Here is a 20,443-nt window from a genome sequence, read left to right on the forward strand (position 1 = left end):
TCATTTCATCATTTTGGATTCCATCACCCCATGAAATCTACATATTGTCAATACTCAGAGCTTGATAAGAACAATCCAATGTTACGATTTTAAGATAGAACAAATATATTGCAAATCAGGGATTGACCGATTTCTCCCCTGGCCGATTACCGGCCCGATGTTTTGTCCGTTTGCAGATTATCTGTATCGGCGTTTTATTTGCCTGATCAACGATAAATTAATTATTTTAAAAGTGCTCTACTTTGGCTCGGCTCCAGCTCTTTGTCTGTCCCTCTGCTTCGGTGTCACTCACCACAGAGTCTGACTCAATGTCCCGCCCACAACACTATCTGACTCTCTTACTGGGTATTATGTTGAAAGTTTCTAATTTAATAAATAATTGCTTAAAGCATCTAAACTAAGTTTTGTGTTGGAGTTTGTAAAATTCCAAAATCTTAATTTTCACTTAAAAGATTTTCAATTTCACTGTTAATGCATATCGGTTCCACATATCGGTTATCGGTTTTATTAACTACTAGTAATCAGTATTGGCCTTGAAAAAACAATATCAGTCGAACCCTATTGCAAATATTTTATTACCATTAGTCTTAAACACCACATCTGGTGGAGCCAAACACCCATTTACAGAACCCCTCCGCCACCATCTCATCCTCCCTACTGGCACCCATGAAGAGACGGCACAGACGGAGCTTATTATAGTGTTTGTTATATTGGAATTTAAAAAAAAGGATAATTTACCTTCATGCTTCCTGCATGTGAACTACATTCAAGATTTGAATGTGTGAGACTGAGTAGATGTATGCAACAGTTGTGATCACTTCCATGTTTTATTTGCTCAATTTGCACCCCTGTACAAAGGGAAATTGGTTGAGTCCATTGGCCTGTGTTGACCTCGTTCCCAGCTGGTAGTTGGCCACTTATCAACATGGGGGGGATGAGGCAAAAAAATAAAAATAATAAAAAGAACTCTTGCCAAGCCCTCCAAAAAGTTAGCAACTCGTGTGGCACTCTAAACAACAAAACAATGATTGCTCTCTTGTCCGTATTGCCGGTAATACTACGAGGCAGCGGTGCCAATACTCTTCAAAACAAGTGGGTGTTTGACAAGTAGCGACAAACGCATTAACGCCAAGGTGGGAGAAATGGTAGCTCAGTGGCAGAGTGTTGGTCAGCACATGTTTCAGCCTGTTTTTTATTTTTTTATTTTGATCAATCTCCTATAACACTGGTTGTTTGGGAAAAAAACTCACGTAAAAGCGTGGTGAAATGTGTTTATCTGACAACTTTAAAACCTGTTATCTGCAAATAATACTAACCACCTGATAATTATGCTGTCAGCAACACCACAATTGTGTTCCTTCACCCACAACAACAGGGACATTTAAAAACGTTTTGATGAGTTTCGATGATGGAACGGCTGTCAAAGCGGGGGGGAGGGCAACGCAGCATTTGTTTATTCATTTGGCCGAGGCTGTGTCGGCCTTCGTGAACAGTCGTCGTCACAGTGCGGTGATTGGGACCAGCTTACAGCAGGAGCCAGAGAGCTGACGGTGGGTAGGATTTCATGTACTCTGGCCTGGAGGGGCGAGCAAGTTCTGCCCAACATCCTCATCCAGGGAACAAGAGCCTTCAGGACAAGCTCAGAGAAACAAGGCCGAGGATGAAAGAGGAGGAAGAAAACCCAGGAGTGGTGGAGATGTTGTAAGAGTGATGGACAGAAGGAAAGAGGAGAATCAGACCTCCTCTTGCCTCCAGCCCTTTCATACTAACTGTACCTGCAGCCCCTCCCTCAGCACACTGACTCCTTCAGGCCTCACACCCTGCAGCCTGCCTATAAGGATACTTTCTCAGTCCCTAAATCTATTTCAATTAATGCCAGTGCAACACAAATTCCAAAATGCGTTTCCCGTTCCGGTGCAAACTAGGTCCGATTCCATCCAACCCATAATCCACCTCGTAGTAAGTCCATGTTACTAGCAATCTCACACACTTCTGACAACACTACCCCAACTCTTCCAGAACAAACCCCCACTCCCAGCCCCTTCCTCTATTCTTAAACCCTTCCTCAGCCCTCCTTCTTCATCCCTTCGACTTTTCTGCTCCCTTCCTTGGCTAACCCCACCTTCAAATCCGTTCATTCGGCCTCCTCCAGCCCCACCCCGAGCCTCATCCCCCCCGCCGGCTCAGCCTCTCTCTGGGCTACAGGCTACTCAGCAGGGGGTGGGGCAGGTATCTGCAGTGCAGCGCGCTGCGCCTGGCGCTCAGGGCAGCTCTCCGGGGTGAAAAGCCGGCAGGGCTCTGATGAGCTAAGGGTGTCATCTGCGGCTTCCACCGACCCCGGCAAAATGAAAGGAATGAGAGAAGGAGAGAGAGAGGGGATGGCTGAGTGAATAGGCGTGCATTGTAAATCTTCACGGCAACAACATGCAACCGTGGGGAAGGGAGGGCGGCGAGTGGAAGAGAGAGGGAGAGATGGCGCCGAATGGGGAGCGGATTTGCCTCACTCACTTAATGCACTGCTTATGACAGCTAAAGGGGAAAGTGCGCTGGAAATTGGTGAGGAGGAATTACCAGTGTTATACCGCTTGCCATCTTACAAATGAATACCGTTTAGCCTCAGCATATAAATGAGTGGATTTTGCTTGGAGAGGAAAAGAGAACGAAAAGAGCGTAGTGGAATGAGAGACAGAGGAAGGCAAAGTGGCAACGCAAGCAATCAGTGGCCGGCGTGTTTTGTGGAGGTGTGTGTGTGTGTATGCGTTTGTGCACACAAAGGTATGTTTGTGTGCGTAACTGCGGGCGTGTGTGTGGCTCAGTGTGAGGCTCTGTGCCGAGCCAGCCGCATGAAATTATGCAAGCAAGTAACAATGAGCAAATTGAACCTCCGCACGCTGACACACACACACACACACACACACACACGCACGCACGCACGCACGCAGCACAAGGTCAGGCTCAAAGACAAGGGAGTAGGGGCGTTTTAGCAGTGGGTGGGAGCGAAAAACAGATCATGATAAATTGGCTCACATTTTACAAAAGCCTGCCCTTAATGCTCCTCGGCTAGCCATGCCCCCTAGCCCCAGCGCTGGGGCTGCTTTAATAGCAGCAGCTAGCCATTTGTGATATATGAAAACCAGGCTGTGGCACTAATTGTGCAATTACAAGGCGGAAGCGGTACCGTGTTGTGGCAGTGTGGGGAGGAGCGAGACAGGGAAGCAAAGAGAGGACTGTGCACAAATATCCATCTCTCCCTCTTTAAAAAAAATCTTTTTCCTATACTGTACCTTGCTAATCCCCCCCCCCCTCCATCCCCTAGCTGCCTCCTCTGTCTGTCTTCCTTTCCGTCACCCTTTGGCAGAGGGCTCTGGCCAACCGAGCTGCGCCCCTGGCATCCCTGTAGTTTATTGAGAGATAGAGTGAGTGTGCCAGTTTCGCTAAACCACAGGGAGCGGAGGAACTGGGGAGAGAGGGAGCTCCAGAGCGTGTGAACACAGTTAAAGTGAGAAAGTGTAGTGAGATAGGGAGGGAGGGGGCTGAGAGGAGAAGGAGGGAGAGAAGGCAAAAAATTTGTCTTGCGCGTCGATGAAAGGACAATTTATTAGGAGCTGCTCAGGGAGACAGAATATTTTGCCCGAGTGCTTTACAGACCGTCTGGATGAGAAATGGGAGCATATCAGCGCAGAGCCGGGCCCGGGCCTGGGACGGGCTGGGGCCGAGGCTGGAGCAGCAACAACCTGGCACAGCCACATCGCAGTCTGCTGCAAACACCCATGGGGGGTCGTGGATCAGGGGCACACAGGGATGGAGGAGGGGGTTCTGCAGTGATTGTGGAGATCCAGATACATCCATAAAACAAGCATCTTCACAGGATTAGAAATTATTCAGAAGGGTTTTTTCCAAGCTGAACTTTTACGGTAGTACATTTTAACACCGTTAGATGAAACAACCTTTAAGATAAACTTACTTAGTTACTTAACCCTCTGAGGTCTAAGGGCATCTTCACATATCTTCTTAAAATTGACCTTTTTAGGGTATTTTTGCATATCACTGATCCCAATGTGTTTCACATCAAAATGTTCAGAACAAACTCCGTATTCCCGTATAGTGAGACCCAAATTTGTCCCAGAGCAATGTGTAAAGAGATAATTTGACGCTAAAGCTGAAAAGTTGAAGTTGGCTTTTTGAAAATACTCAAATCACTTTTGAAAACAAATCTTAACTTATGTGTTGTACGAATTGTTTTGGTGCTTAAAATGAGTTTACCAAAGTCTTAGGTTGACAAAGTAGTATATATGATTAAAATAGCAAATAAAATTCTGTAATATCGCTTTTTGAGGAGGAGTTCTTTTCAAACATCGTTTGGACACGCCGGTGTGTCTTTTGTCCTGAGAGGTTAACAATATTAATTCCATAAAGAATATAACAGATTTGGAGTAATGTCTGTGTTGGTTCATGGAATCAAATTCTTTAACATAGGTGGCATGACGTTACATTCATGAAGCAGATGCTTTTGTCCCAAGTTAGAATAAAAGCATTCAACCCAGATGTCGTCAAAAGTTGTGCAGCCTCTCCACACAAACACCTTCCATCATTGCTGGAATGCGGTATAGCAAAGTTTCTGGCTACAAGTGAGTAAGCGTCCGGCATCACAAACTACACTCTGTTCACATGAGGCGGTAAAATTATCTTGCAGGCGTACAGTATGTTTGCTCACTCCCGTGGCGGCAGCGAGATGAAGGAATCCCGCACTGGCCGTTCTGACCGACAAGCACGACGGTCGGGGCAGCGCGGCAAACAACACCTGTGCACATCCCAGCGGGTAGCTATGCCAGGGTAGAGCTAACATTAGCATGCTGCTGTAAACATGAGCCGAGCAGGTGGCTCCCCATCCATTACCAGCAGCCGGGCTTTGTGTTTATGTGAGACAATATATATCTCTGTGCACATCATACTGACGGTGAGAATTTGGAGGTTGGGTAAAATTTTTCCTTTACAAAGGCCTCGTATTAACCTGTGTGTTAACCTATGGAAAAGAGCTACGTGTGTGTGTTAATCCTGCATGTGTTGAAGAATATGAACATGAATCAGCAGCCATTAGGATGGATAGGATGGAGCATGGGGTCAGCATGAGACAAGGCTCCCCATTTAAATAATACCAACATATGGACAAAATAACTTTTGATTCATTCCCACTTTTCTATATGAATACCAAGTAGGATCATCGCAGTGTGATATAGGAGAAGAAGTAGGGAAAAGCACCGAAGCAGTGAGGTTAAAACTATAATTGTTTTTCCTTTTAAAAAAGGCATTTGGTTAATTTAACTCCTGCATGGAAAAAAAAACACCCCGCCAAAGCCAAGCAGCTTTTCTGTTCCTCATCTCTCCTGCTGCAGAGGCTGGTCCCCCGGCGTCCGCGCCGACGCCTCGACATATCTCCCGTGTAACCGGCGAAGGCAGACTTCCTATTTATCTCCTGTCTCACTGAGCCGCAGCTAGCTAGCACGGCTGCCGTGACCTCCGCTGGGCGCACATTAATTTCACCTCGCAGTTTGTATGGCATCGATTAATAAAAAGTGACTAGGTTTTCAGCAAATGAACACGCGCTGATAAATGAGGCCCCGCGCCTAATTGCTTGGTAAATTAAGAGCTCACAATAGTGACGACGATGTGTGCTGCTTTTAATATTTAAAAACTCATTAAGCGTGGGGAACCGTCTCGCTTAGTTGGGCAGGCAGCCTTGTATGATCACCTTTAGGTGCTATTAACGGACCGTGTGAAATGTCAGCGCGAGTTTAAGGTTGGAAGTGGAGCGGCTCATCTGATCAGAGCTGCTTTAAGTTGACTCCAACCTCCAGTTTGCTGCTTTTCACCCCAGAAAAAAAATATTCTCTCATTCGCCTACACACACAGGAAACCCACCCACCCACCCACACAACTAAATACACATGTCTGTGCAGGATGTCAAAGCTAACGCAATGTGTATGCAAACATGCATACAACTCAAATATCATGCATTACTTGGAATCACAGACACAAAAGTGCACACACTCTTCTATCTATCTCGATATATATATATATATATATATATATATATATATATATATATATATATATATATATATATATATATAACATACACACACATACACCTATAGCTAGAGATATACATATATCTCTATACACAGATATCTATCTATCTATCCATCTATCCATCCATCCAGTATATGCATATATAAACAGACACCTTTCTCACACACAGGTTACACATTACAATATAATACACACAATCTGGACTGACACATGTTCCTCATCACACTCTCATACAAGCACAAACTGTTTTGTGTCTGCACGTACAATATAAAATCCTCATGCAGTATGTGGAATTACACACAAATGTTCTCTCCACATACAAACACTCCTCCTCATGCACATCTAACACAAACACACACACGTCACAACCCAAATGTCATGCACCATTTGGAATCTGGAAAGCAGAGATGAGCGAGCACTGGCAAATATTGAAAGTATTTATTTCTCTCCACAGATGAACGGGACGTAATCCTCCAAATATATTTAGTTGTGTTATGGATTTGTTGTCGCTTAATTTGCATGACAACACACTACCTTTTCACTGCGCACACAGCGGCAATTGCAGCGCTGATATCATCTTTATTATTATTGAGCCATAATGTGGCGCTACACAGAGGGGGGAAATTGAGTAAGTTAAGCCTGGAGTAGGAGCAGACACTTGGCTTATAGTGATGGATCGCGTTCAGTAATTTGTCTTTATTATCATTGGCCAAGATCAATATTTTAACAGTTCGGTTACGGCCTTCAGTGCAGTGTTTAATATGTATTATTCACGACCTTTATCGGCATGGAGGGAGGCAGAACGGGTGGGATATATGGAGGAGAGGGCTGACATTTTTCAGACTGAGGCAGGGAGAGGGCCTGCTCTATGTGGGACATGAATAGGACTGTGTAATGGACACAAATTAAAGTGTGTGTGTGTGTGTGTGTGTGTGTGTGTGTGTGTGTGTGTGTGTGTTTTGAGAGTGGCTGCATCCTTGACTGCAGGAGCACATCCATAAGCCAAGAGATACATTGTTAAAAGGTTGGTTCACCCAAATAAAAAAAAATAAATAAAAAAAATACATATTTGTTACGTCCAAGACCTCGAGCAGTATCTAGCCAGCAGATTTTTTTAGTTTGGTATGCATAGAACACAAAACTGTACATGTGTGATCAGACACGAGGCCCAAAGAGTTCTTCCATGTGTTATGGCTGCTAAAGCAGCAACCCAACAGCTGGGACAAACCATGAAAACGTGCAGGCTTTTATAGCTCCGGTAACATTATCAAGTGCTGTGGATGGAACGTGAATGTGCGTGAGGAGAATGACGTGGGCCTTTTCTGCTCGCGATACTGTACGCAAGAGCAAATCCCATAATCATGCAAAACAACACACACAATGACAGCGGTAGCTTCAAGACACTTCTTTAAAATGCATGACTAAAATGACACTGAAAATCCAGGGCCTAAATGAACAGTGGCGTGAGTATCAAAAGGAAAGCGATAAATTATGTTACACTGGGAAACTACAATCTACATCAGCAGTACGTTTGCTGTTATGGCTATATATAGGTTTCAATCAGTGGTGGATTGAACTAAGAGTGTTTACTCAAGTTCTGTACTTAAATACAAATTTAAGGTACTTGTACTTTTCTTTTCATGCTACTTCTCCTCTACATTTCAGAAAAACAACAAGTCTCACATATTCAAGGGCAGCACAGTGGATCAGTGGTTAGCACTTCTGCCTCACAGCAAGTTGGCACTGCAGAGTCTGATCCCCGGTCCGGGCAGAGTCTGATCCTCGGTCCGGGCAGGGCCTGATCCCCGGTCCGGGCAAAGTCTGATCCCCGGTCCGGGCAGGGCCTGTCTGTGTGGAGTTTGCATGTTCTCCCCGTGTTTGCGTGAGTTTCCTTCGGGTGCTCCGGTTTCCTCCCACCATAAAGACATGCATGCTAGGTAACTAGGACTACAGTTGAAAACTATCCGACTGGCTAACACTGGCACATTTACAGAAATGTTGATTAATGTGCATTGTCTTAATCAAAAATCAAATAAATCTTAATCAAATTCACCGTGAGAAACACATTTCAATCAGTTCACACTCTCACATGCCACACCTTGTATTTCTCACACTGATGAAGGCACAAACGCGTCTCACTGATGCTTCCATTGCACACAAAACACATGTAAATTATTTAATAGGATGTTTTGTTATAAATTACCCAACAATATAAAGGCCTACAAGTCCAGCTGAAAGTTAGCTGATCATTTCCAGTTTCTAAAATGGGAGGATTTTTCTGCATTGAGTACTTTTATTTTTAATACTTTAAGTACATTTTCCTGATACATAAATACTTTTACTTAAGTGACATTTTCAATGCAGGACTTTTACTTGTAACAGTGTTTTTACAGTGTGGTATTAGTACTTTTACTTAAGTAAAAGGCTCTGAATACTTCTTCCACCACTGGTTGCGATACATGAGGCAACTTTAAGTATCCAATTACAAGCACCATGCCCCCCCCCACCCCCACCAGGGACCCCATGAAAAAAAGTGGTGTCATTTGAACACTGCTCTACTAATCCATGACCTTGCAGTTAACAGCTTTCATAGGGACTATTTCTTTGGTAGTAAGTAGTTCCGATGCAACAGTGAGATACACGGATTATCAGAAGGCTTTCCTAGAAAGACACAAACAATTCCATTCACTCCCTCATTGTATTTGGGTGAAGGCGGAAATATCTCAAATACCGATACCACTAGAGGTAAATTGAGAAAATGTTTTTTCAAAGTCTGTATTTTCAGAAAATAGTCAGAAAATGCCAGCAAACACACCTCTCACACATTGGTAATCCTTTAATCCTCACTGGGCATGTACTTTGGAAAGATGTAACTGCAGCTGCAGTATGAGACATACCTGTAACATAGATGAATGTATGTCACTTGGATAATTGTATGCTATCCTGTACTCAATTCAAATTCTAGGTCAATCCCACAAAAACAGAAGGAGCAGGGTTCAGGAGAATGTTCTGAGGGGGAGGGGGGGGTAGGTGCTTCATATTGTAGAGCCCACATCAAATAAAAAAAAACGTGCCATACTTGCAGCGGTTTGTGAAGCTGCGAGAGAAGCGTCTGGGATTAAGAGCTGTGACATATTCATATCTGACCAGACTTAAAGCTGCTGCCACAGGGGAGGGTCTGTCGCTATCAAAGCTGCAGGAAATCAGCCAGAGAGGGAGAGAGATAGGGATAAAGAGATACAGTCACAGTGAGCAAGAGAGAGAGAGAGAGAGAGAGAGAGAGAGGAGTCAGAATAGCAGAGAGGATTTCTTACAAAGCTCCCCTAACCATCTCTCAAAAAGAAAATCCTTTGTAGCCCTCATCCAGACCTGACGCCCTCCCTCACCTCAACCCCGACTCCCCCTTCCCTACACAGTCGTATTTAAGTCCCCGTGTGGAACGAATGGGGAGCGAGCCCTGGAAAAGTTTGTCACCAGGAAGGCTGGGTCGCTGTGTAGCTGATTATATCAGTTTCGGCGGCGGACTGGTAATAGGCTCCTCTTCGAGCAGCCGCTAACCCCGGCTCTCCCCTGGCAGCCGCCGAGAGTGGAATTAATCAGGCCTACTGGGAGCCTCCTCCATCCACTCACCGCAGGCGAGCCACTCCGCAGTCATTTACCAGCCAATCCCACTGTCAACCCACTGTCATTTAGGCCCTTTTCATTATGCCTCCCCTCCCCTGCGCACACAACCTCACTCTTTCCCTCTCATGTTAGATCTGAAAAAATGGAAATGGGTGACAGATTAGCCTAATGCTGCTGGGTACCTTTTGCGGTCTGCCTAATATGATCACTAGCGCTTTGCATCCAACACAGACTGGGATGCTGCACATCTGCCCACAATGAACAACATTGAACTAAAAAAAAATGCCAGTGGTTTTCAGTGTCATCCACTCACTCGGTCTGAAATTAGAGCTCGTTAATAAGAGCACGCTATCGCCAATGTAGGCCGGAAAACACGCCATTGTCCTAAATGTGACATTAGATGGCCAACTTTGTTCATTGCCTATAAAAACCCCGGGCCATAACCACCAATTACCGCGGCTAGGTGTCCCTGGGGAGCTGGGCCCTCGTATCAGGCTGGCCTTGCCTGCTAAGCCTGCTTAAGTGACCTATTTTGGGCTCGGAAGCAGTCTGTAAAACACCTCTAAGGTTAGATTATCCCATGATGAAATACAAGGCTTCCCTGCCACAAATTACCCACGGATAGAGCGCCACCAGGCCATTCCTACGCCATGCTGATGGTCTATCTTTTTACCTCCTTTTCCTCTGTTCTGTCTCTCTCTCTCCCTCCCTCTCCCTCTCTCAACAAGGCAGAAAAATATTCATGAGTAAACAAAAGGAGTGATTTGAAAAATGGCTAGAGGAAAAAGAGATTAATAAAAAGCATGAATAGTGCATTATGGCAGAGCTGAGGAGCCCCAGCATCTCATTGGGGTTAGAGGGAGATTGCATTTGGGTTTTATTAAGAGTGCAGCCCTCTGTCGTAGTCAAGAACCCCAAAGAGGAGGCAGTGCTTGGACGTCGGCGTGAAAATGAGTACTTAGACTTAGAAGGGAAAGGTTTCTGCTACTGGAACCACTGAATCGCTACCATTATTTAATGAGTTATTGTTGAACATCATCAGGGAGCGGAGCGTTGATTTTCAGGACATGTGCCACAGCGTCCATATTTCTGTAACTGATTGGACTTTTCTGTAGTTCAAAAATCAAAGCTCCTGCCCGAGACACCTCCTGATGTTTGTACCACTGGCACTTCGGATAAAGTTAGACATTTAGAAGTGCTTTCGGTGACAACAAAATGAGACTGTGCGGGGTTAAGCCAGACAAGAGGCAGACTCTGTGACGATAGTCAGCACAGAGCCGGACCCTCCTCTGAGACTAGACCAATTAAGATAAGAGGCAGTTAACAGGAAGTGCTTGTTTAACATCCTGTCACGTTAACGAGGACAACCATAATTGGACTTGTGTATTTAACAGTAGGTGTAAAATGCTGTTAGTTGTCAGCGCTTACATTTTTTGTGTTCCCTGAAAGGAAGGAATTTCTTTTAATTTCTGTAAACATGGGACTTTTTTTTCTTAAGTAGCTGGGTGTAAATGTCAAGACTTAAGATCTAGTCACAAAGCAAATAAGGCACTAAGGACTCTACTATTGACAGACTCCTTCATAATACCAATTCAAGGTTGCTCATTCAGTTTTCTCTTCCCTACTGCGTGTTGTGGCATTCAAGATACCATCTCTAAACATTAAACAAATACCGCTGAGTGACTTTTATTAAGGGCTTTTATTTCTGCTGGGGAAAGTTATTTGAGTTTCCCTTTAAAATAAATATCCAAATACCAACAAAATCCTTGCATTGGTAGTCTACAAATCATTTCGGTTGGGGCATTCCTCAGCGGCGGATGCTTTTGCTTATTTGTCGGCAAATTTCAGCAGCACCACGCTCGCAAACATAAACCCTTGCCGGCTAAACCTGGAGCCGTTAAGTCCAGTGTAACACTATGCAGGTGCAGGGCTCACGGGGAGCTGCCGTGTATGTTGGAGTTCCTGTTTGTTTGGGCTTGGTCCCCTCTTTCAAGCCCCAGGAGGAAGTGAGCAGGCTGGGGTTCTGCTCGGGATCAAACCTGGGCCTCGAGCTGGGGTGGGGGGGTGGAATGGCTGGTGTTTATTGTAGCTGTGGTTGCCTGGAAGTGACTGGCAGAAAGCACGCACGGTTTGTCAAAAATGAACAGAGGCCAGAGGCATAAAAAAAAAAACCCCTTAAAAAAAAGAAAAGAGCGGGACCCCCAAAAAAACCCACAAAAAAAAAAAAAAAAAAAAAAAAAAAAATTTTGTCCTGGGGGGGGCGGGTCTGAATTCCCATACATATATCCAGAATCTATTAAAAATCCCATTCGGGGGTTGACTTGGAATTAATTCTCCTGTATAAACTCATGTCAACGTTTGAATGTGCATGAATGAGATAATGACGCGCAGCTTGTGTAAACAGCGTCGCTAAATATTTGAAAATGCAAGCCACTCATCAGTGGAATTATAGTGCTGAATTGTGTTTCTCTGCTGGCTTTGCGATAACCAGGACATTCTTTAACCTGAGCACCTCCAATTAGAGGATTGGAGAAAGGGGGGGGGGATGGGACAGTGGTGGTGGTGGGCCGGGGGCTGAATGCTATTGCTTTGACCCGCCCGCTTTACTTGGAGGCACTCGAGAGGCAGAGATGTGGCGGCAGGATATCACAGAGGAAAAACAGGCTCAGGCTCGGATGGCCAGGGGCTGCCTGTGCCTCTCTATCAATGCAAAACAGACTACTTCCTTAGGCAAAGAGGACATTTCACTTTTTATAAGCCTCCCTTCTTTTTTTCCTGGGCTTACATTAATTTTGAAAGCAGAGGGGAGGCAAAGAGGGTACAGAAGACGAGAACAGGTAACACAGAAAAACACAGACGGGCCGAAAAGAAAAGGGAAAGAAGGAGCAGATGAAAAGCATCTTTAGGATGCCGGAAACATCTGGTTTCGTATTCGGAGAACCAAAAGGGAAATTGCAAATAGACAAAACTTACGTTTTGATTTATTTTATCATCTGATGGCTGGGTGATGCCAGCCGTGCAGTAGAGGCCCCTGGTCATAAATACAGGAGCCGAGCTACGTGACGGGGCATTAGGGACGTCTCCTTACTGTCCCCAGACTGATTGATACCGCTTCTAATAACATCCACAACTGCTGTGTTCTGTTCTAAATTACACAAAACTGAAGGGCTTTTCTTAATTGGATGAATGGACGCAGTGGAGGGAAAGAGCTTCGGAGGAGAGAGAGAGAGAGGGGAAGTGTAGACATGAGGGGGGAAGAGAATGGGAACAGTGAGGATGAAGGGAGAAGGAAAGAGGACAAGGAAGATAGGGAAGTAAAGGAGACACAGATGAGAGTTATCAGTTTATTTTAACCCTCTTCTCTTTATGTTGCTCACACAGGCTTCTTTAAGTTCCTCCAGGTTTAAAATAGTACTTTTCTATTTAAATAAGACATAATGAGATCAGGGTCCATTTTGGATTTATCACTGAGCAGTTTCCATTTGGAAATCCAATACCCATGAAACCGAACACAATGCAATTACAAACTTTACCTAACGTAAGGTGCTTACGGCTGTACTGAAATGTTGCCAGCGTTGCAGGAACAAGTGGCATCTGCCCAGCTGATCTACCGTCTCGAAAAGATAAGCCCCAATGGCATGGCTGGAACATGCTGTGGTTTTTTGACACTCGCAGCTATCCATTGTGGAGGTACATTATGTTCACTGCAAAAAAAAAATAAAACTGTTGAGGAACAAGAACCTGGAGTGAAGTTGCACTCATGGTGAGAGTTTAAGAATCCCTTTTCTAAACAGACATTGATTCTTCTGTCACATCTCCTGTTTGATACTTGCATTCAATCTTCAAGTCTGGTTTGCATCGCCATCTTCTACATGAAGAACTACAGTACATGAAATCGCAACTGGTGTCATCTTAACTACAACACCCCCCCCCCCCCATCGACATGTCAATGCTGGGTGACAGCGCATACATCTTGTGATGCCAAGCTGAAAACGTGTCTTTGTGTAACTGATGTGGCTCCTCCTGAGCCACACGAGCCCACAACATAAAGGATGGGTTTTTCGTGCGAATGCAGCCTGAGCAAACAGATGGGAGGAGGTGAGCCCTGCCGTCCTCCAGGCCATCCTGCCTGCCTTCCCACTATGGAAAGGAAAGATTTACAGCGGCAGCCTTGGGGGAAAAAAAAAAAGCTGCCCGCAACATCTGGATACGCGCGGCGCCAAGGCATGGTTGGCGGTGACGGTGGCTAATTTAAAAAGGTAGTGAAAGTGTTAGCGGAGACCTGAGGAAGAGTGATGGACAGCTGAAGACATTGTGGAGCAGGAAATGGGGCCCGAGCAGGCTGGAGGTCTCACCGGGGCCAGGCTGTTCCCCCCCCCCCCCAGCTTTAGATTCATTAGCCCGGAGAATGAGAGGTGGAGGGAGAGAGTGAGACAAAGGAAAAAGATGAAACAAGACAGGCAGTGGAAGGGAGAGGAGAGCGATTGAGAGAGAGGGAGAGGATCAATCAGGAGGCACAACAGTAATGGGGGGGGGGTGGGGGGTGTGACACCCCAATCACAGGGAAAATCTCACTGTAATTCTGTTTGCTTGCCTCACAATGTGAGCGTAATTGCCACGATCAGTTACGGGGCGACGACAAAACTCGCCCTGGATTATTGTTTTCCTCTGACTGATATCAACTATTCCATTTGTTTTCCGCCGGCTACAGACTAGCGTGCGTTTCCTGCAGAACGCCACGTCTCCCTCTGCCGAATTCATTAGCACGTGACCCCTTCAAAAGGAGTCAAAAGACAGCTTGTCGCAGCGACCAATCTTCGCCACAAAACCGCGAATCTAGGATAACAAAAAAAAAAAAAATCCCATTTTTTGGCGTACCTGTCCAGAGAGCATGCATATGCATGAGTCCATATGGATGGTGGGAGGAGAGGTAGGCGACTCGATCCCTGCAGTGGAAAACTACATAGTGAGCTTGACCCATTTTATTTTAGAAATATCATCCACTGTAAGTGAGTATACACCAAGAGAGTAGTTGTTTTGTTAGCCTGTGTGTGTGTGTGTGTGTGTTTTTGTGTGTGTGTGTGTGTGTGTGTGTGTGTGTGTGTGTGTGTGTGTGTGTGTGTGTGTGTACACTTTTTTTTTTTTCCTCAACACACCAAAAACACACTTGTTTGTTCCAGCCAAGAAGGGTAATGAGACAGCCCGCTTTGGCAATAAGTTTAATGTCACAAAGAGAGGTCTTCTTTGTGGGTGTTTTTTTCATTGGAGTTAATTGCTGAAGAGAATTAATTAAAAAAAATGTTGACTTGAGAATTGTACATTGATTACTGTAAATATTCTCCAGAGTTTTGCTCCGCTAATTGAGGAGCATTCTGCCTGGTGCATCTGATTACGTGGGCTACCGTATTAGCTGCAGCACATCCTTGCCAGCATTGATTTTTTTTTTTTCTTCGTTTTTTTTTGCTTTGATGAAGTGTATTAAGCCAAAAAGATCTCACAAATATTCAAGTTGCAATTAGAGATGTGAAAGTGATACACTAGATGGCCAAAAGTATGTCCACATGCATTTGGGCACTTTTGTTTTGGGGCCGTTTTATCACACTTAAACTTAAAAATAAGGGAAATAGAATCATTTTTAACTTTATGGCAACATTTGGGATGAACTGAAACGCTGACTACAAAGCCAGGCCTTATTGCCCAGTCAGTAGCTGCCTTTAACTAATGCTCTTAAAAGCTGAACGGGAGCTAAATCCGTCCAGTGAGGTTCCAAAATATTGCAGATAGTCTTCCTTGAAGGGTCGAGGCTGTTGTAGCAGCATGCTCATGGTTTTGAAACATGTGGGTGTCCATCTCCTTTTGGCCATGGAGTACAAATGGAGACAGACCGACAGACTTTGCAGCTGTAGGTCTGTCTGTCTGTCTGTCTGTACGTGCGTTGCCACATTTGTTCCCCTCACATGAAGTTTCCCTCTGAGCCCCCTCATCAGTGGTGGAATGTAACTAAGTACATGTACTCCAGTACTGTACTTAAGTACAAATGTTGAGGTACTTGAACTTTACTCGAGTCTTTCCTTTTCGTGCCACTTTCTACTTCAACGCCGCTACATTTCAGAGGGAAATCTTGAATTTTTGACTCCACTGCATTCACCTCACAGATTTAGTCACTAGTTACTTTACAAATTAAAATGTTTGCACACAAAACACACATTTATCATAAATTAAACCGCCCAACAGTATAATGGCCTACAAGTCCAACTGACATGATTCTCCGCATGAACTCAGAACAGTTTGGACCGTTTCCAGTTTCTAAAATGTGAGAATTTGTCCGAATTGAGTACTTTTAATACGTTTACTACATTTTTCTAATTATACTTTTTCTTATGTGACATTTTCAATGCAGGACTTTTACTTGTAACAGTTTTACAGTGTGGTATTAGTACTTTACTTAAGAAAAGGATCTGAATACCACCACTGGCCCTAATCAGACCGATACACAGTTTAACCCTTAAACTGCCACATTCCCAGGACGCCCTGTCCATGTTAACCATGTAACATCACACACCGAGAGATAGACATGCAGACAGGTGGAAGACCGAGGCCTTGTAATGAAACATGACTGGTGAAGGGTGAACAGTCAGGCAAAGGTGCAACATCAATCTCACCCCCCACCCCACACACACACCTCAGAGCCAGAGAGACAGGGGAGGGGAGGAGAGAGAGACTGGAGAAAGGAAAGCAGCTGCATACGTTGACTTGATAAAAAATCAATACAGTAAAAAAAAAATTTAAAAAAGAAGTGCATCAACTACCTCCTACCTCCAACAGATGGAGGAAGTCAGAGCAGGAGAGGAAGTGGGTTGAAAGGTGAAAGAGTGAGAGAGACAATGGTGATGGATGCAGAGAGGAAGAGGCAGGGAGGCTGAGGGTGAGAAAGAAGATCAACAGAGGCAGAGAGAAAGAGAAAGTGAGCTTAAATTAAGTTGCAATACCCCAAAATGATTCTTTTCTGTCGTCCGCATTTTGATACATTGCAACTTCTCTCTACTTCCATCATTCTCTCTTTTCCTCTACCTCTGCATCCCACCCCAAGCCCCTTTCTTGTTTTTTTTCCCCACCTTCTCTCTCCCTCCTCACCCCTCCCTCCCTTGCTCCCTCCCTCCTTATCCGACTAGGAGTGTATCTACCTATCCAGGCAACCGTGCTGGAGGCTTCCCCAAGGGCTTGAGTCCTTTGCTCCCAGCTGTTTGATGTTGAGCCGGCGCGGATGAACCTCAGCCCCCTCCCAGAGTTCTCTCCCCATCATCAAACATCCCGGCTGGGTGCCGGGCCAAGGCTGTGGCCCCAATCAAACACGGTGCCTCCGCGGACCCCCTCGTACACTCCAAATGGGAGAAAAAGACTTATTATCGAGGCAACCTTCAGAATCACTCAGCGGCATCTAACATTGACACAAACTCCTGCTTCTTACCATTTAGCTAAGGTGTGTGTGTGCGTTTGGTTCTGTAACAAGGTTGTGTGCTGGAGCTGGGGGAGACAGAGATTACAAGCAGAGAGGAAAATTCCCCACTGAACTTCAGCTACGAGCAAAGATGTTGCATTAGTTTGGTAGCTTATCTGCGTTTGAGCGGCAAAATGTAATACCTGTCCATTTAAACATTTCATTCTCACGTTATGGGAAGTTGGATGTTGTTATAAGGAGTGCTCCAAATCGGGGGAATTGAGGGGGGAAAAAAATGGCAATAAAAGGGGAACGGCAGAGAGAGGCTGAGCCTGTCCTTGGAGAGGAGGCAAGCGCTCGATTTTCTGTTTGCTGCCATTTGTCTTGTGCTGCTAAGAGAGATCAACAGTCCTCGGCACACAGATCAATATTCTCTTAACCCGCACCTAATCTGGCAAGAGTTTCTTCCAATTTCACCTTCCCTGCCGCCTCCTCCTAACCCGCTTTCCCTCTCCTCTTGTTTTCAGCAATCATTTTTTGGGTGTCGGCGCTACAGCCATTTTTCATGCTCCTGGTCCGAGCAGGTGACAGAGAAGGGAATGATGTATCCTGACGCGAACAGAGAAGGCGCGGAATGTGTGTGCGTGTGCATGCGTGTGTGTGTGCGTGCGTGCATGCATGAGGAGGGAGGGTGATGGATACGATGTGCTGGCGGGACGGTATAACTGCCGTCAGGGCCTCCCCCGACGCCTGCGAGATAGACTAGCTGCCTAATCGGCCGCATGACATTGCAAATTCAGCTTCTGTCCCTCCCCGCTCACACCTCCCCTCTCCTCCCCAAGCATTCCTCACCCCTTATCGTATCTTCTGTGCGTCTCTGCAACTCCCAGCTCACCGTCCCAGCTGTTGTCAGAGTTTTCCTGTCGACTAAATGGAGCGCTGTCAACATGTCTCATGTCTTTCACTGTGACGGTTATGGGAAGCAAGAAGTGGGAAGTGTGTGTACGAGTGCTCGCATGTATGTTTGTGCTGGTGTTTACTTTGTGTTTGCTAGGGTAAGGCAGAGGACGTTTTATAGAACATTTTTTTAATATTTTTAAAGGAATTATAGTGCTTTCCAGGGTGATTTCATTCATTAAAGTGCTCATATGATGCTTTTTCCCTTTCCTTTTTGTGCACGTTATAGGTTGGCAGAGTGAAAAAGCCCAAAGTCCACCCCAAAAGAACTTACCATCTCCAACAGAAAACACTGTTCACCAACTGCTCCAAACAGCTCTACTGTAGTCCAGCCTTTACTTCAGAGACAAATGTGGGTCACTTTGTAACACACGTTATAATGCTAGCCTAGCTGCTAGCGTAGCCCGCCCTCATACTCTACTTCTGACTGGCTAGTATTCCTTACCTAGGTACTGTCAGGGCACCCAAACTCTCTGGTAGTAGCCTAGGGTACTGTCAGGGCACTCCCATACTCTGCTTCTGACTGGCTAGTAGTCCTTACCTAGGTACTGTCAGGGCACGCCCTCATACTCTGCTTCTGACTGGCTAGTAGTCCTTACCTAGGTACTGTCAGGGTACGCCCTCATACTCTGCTTCTGACTGGCTAGTAGTCCTTACCTAGGTACTGCACATGTGCAACTCCCAACAAAGATGGAACAGAAGTGAGATGTCTCACTCTGTAGCTAAAACAGAGAGCTCAACACACAGGGTGAAAAGAGGAGCTGCAGCAATGTGCAGTACAACAAAAATATGGTGTTTTCTGAAAATTAAACCACAAACCTATTCTGGTACAACCTCGAAATACAATTATAAACCTGAAAATGAGCATAATATGAGCACGTTAAATGTTTGTTTGGTACATTGAAAAACTAATTCAATTTTCCTTAAAGATTATTTTTAAGTCAACTTCCTGCTTTCTTCCAACCAGACCAGATTATTTATTGTTCTACTTGTTTTATCTTTTCTTGATGAGATTTGTGTGTGGTCTGCATTTTTCATTTCTACTGTTGGCTGTGTGGTGCTTCAGGTGCATACATACGTCTTTGAGCTGTAATTATTAATGGTCCTTTTACACATTGTTTAATATCAATAGTTTTTAGATGTCAAACTCGCCAGCACTTCACATCATTTGGGAGAAGTTTCCAATATTGTTAACCATTTCACAACCCCTATGCTTTTTTGGCACCCCTTGAGGGATGGATGGATGGTATTGACAATATGTCAGCGACATAGGTCGTTTTCATGACAGCCAAACATCCTTCATTTCCTGTGATCCTTCAAAGCCATTATAACCTATTTTCCAGTCTGTTTCCTAAACTAAAGTGGTGTGGTTTCTCCATTTTCGCCGTGTCCTGCTTTGTCATCAGACAAGACAGGTTCAGATCGAAAAGGCATATCTGCATTTTCTACACGCTTGAAGAAGTTTAAGGAGCCCTGGACATCCTCTCCTCCCTTTCAACAAGCTGGGGAGTGATTGGCAGGCCGCGAGAACAGAGCCTCTTTCATAGCCGCGGCCCTAAGCTGAGTGCTTCTTCCACGGACGTACGTCAGCCCCCCGGGCAGACAAAGCCTGCTAGTGTATGCCGCCTGTACTCCGAGGCTAGTGCCACACACAGATACAGTAACAGGAAGACAGCGGGTTCAGTTACCGTGCGGGTGCGCGGGCAAAAAAAAAAACAATGTCTGAGCGCACGCGCAAAAACAAAGATGCTCATGTATGCATGCGTGGCAAGAAAACGTCTTACACACTCACCCATGACATGAGTGCACACAAAACAGACACGTACAGTACAGTTTGCATGTAGGGTACACACATACATGAACACACATACACACACACACACAATAGCTGCTTTCTTTGACTGGCTGGCAAAACAACACAAACCAGTCCTGATCCTGGTATACTTTGCCCCACATGCTCCAGACACGCGCTGCTTACAGGATTATGTCACAAATGAGATGTTTATAGTGTGAGCGTGTGTGTGTGTCCAAGGGTGAGAGACACAGAGGGGGAATGGTTTACAGTCGTATTATGTCAATCTGCCTCACCAGTCATTGGTAAACACCAAATCCCCACAAAAGCAGAAGCCAAAGTTGTTGGAATAGTTATTTTGGTTGTGGAGAAGGTAGTTCAGAAGGAGAATTCTGGTTTATTACACCCTGTTTCCACACCAAAGAAATTGAGATCTGGGACTATTGCAACGCTGCTATGACAAAGCCTGACAAGAAACACGAGTCATACAATCACTCAGAAAGGTTGTAGACAAGCCAAAGGTTTAGCAAAATAATCTAAAG

The 20,443-nt window shown here is 45.1% G+C and overlaps 1 protein-coding gene across 14 annotated transcripts in view; it reads right to left on the reverse strand.

Moving 5' to 3' along the window:
* Positions 1-20,443, reverse strand: part of pou3f3b (POU class 3 homeobox 3b) — a 184,433-nt gene that overhangs the window by 115,970 nt on the left and 48,020 nt on the right. Inside the window, exon 8 of one of the 14 annotated variants that reach the window (XR_005638402.1) lies at positions 3,662-3,816. The exons of 12 other annotated variants lie outside the window; for them this stretch is intronic. The gene's annotated coding sequence lies outside the window, so the exon portion shown is untranslated. Of the gene's footprint in view, positions 1-3,661; positions 3,817-9,189; positions 9,284-20,443 lie in introns of those variants that run through there. One more of the 14 variants, XR_005638403.1, reaches the window with a different exon arrangement.

This window comes from Perca fluviatilis, chromosome 24 (genome assembly GCF_010015445.1).
Source record: "Perca fluviatilis chromosome 24, GENO_Pfluv_1.0, whole genome shotgun sequence".
Classification (NCBI taxonomy): domain Eukaryota; kingdom Metazoa; phylum Chordata; class Actinopteri; order Perciformes; family Percidae; genus Perca; species Perca fluviatilis.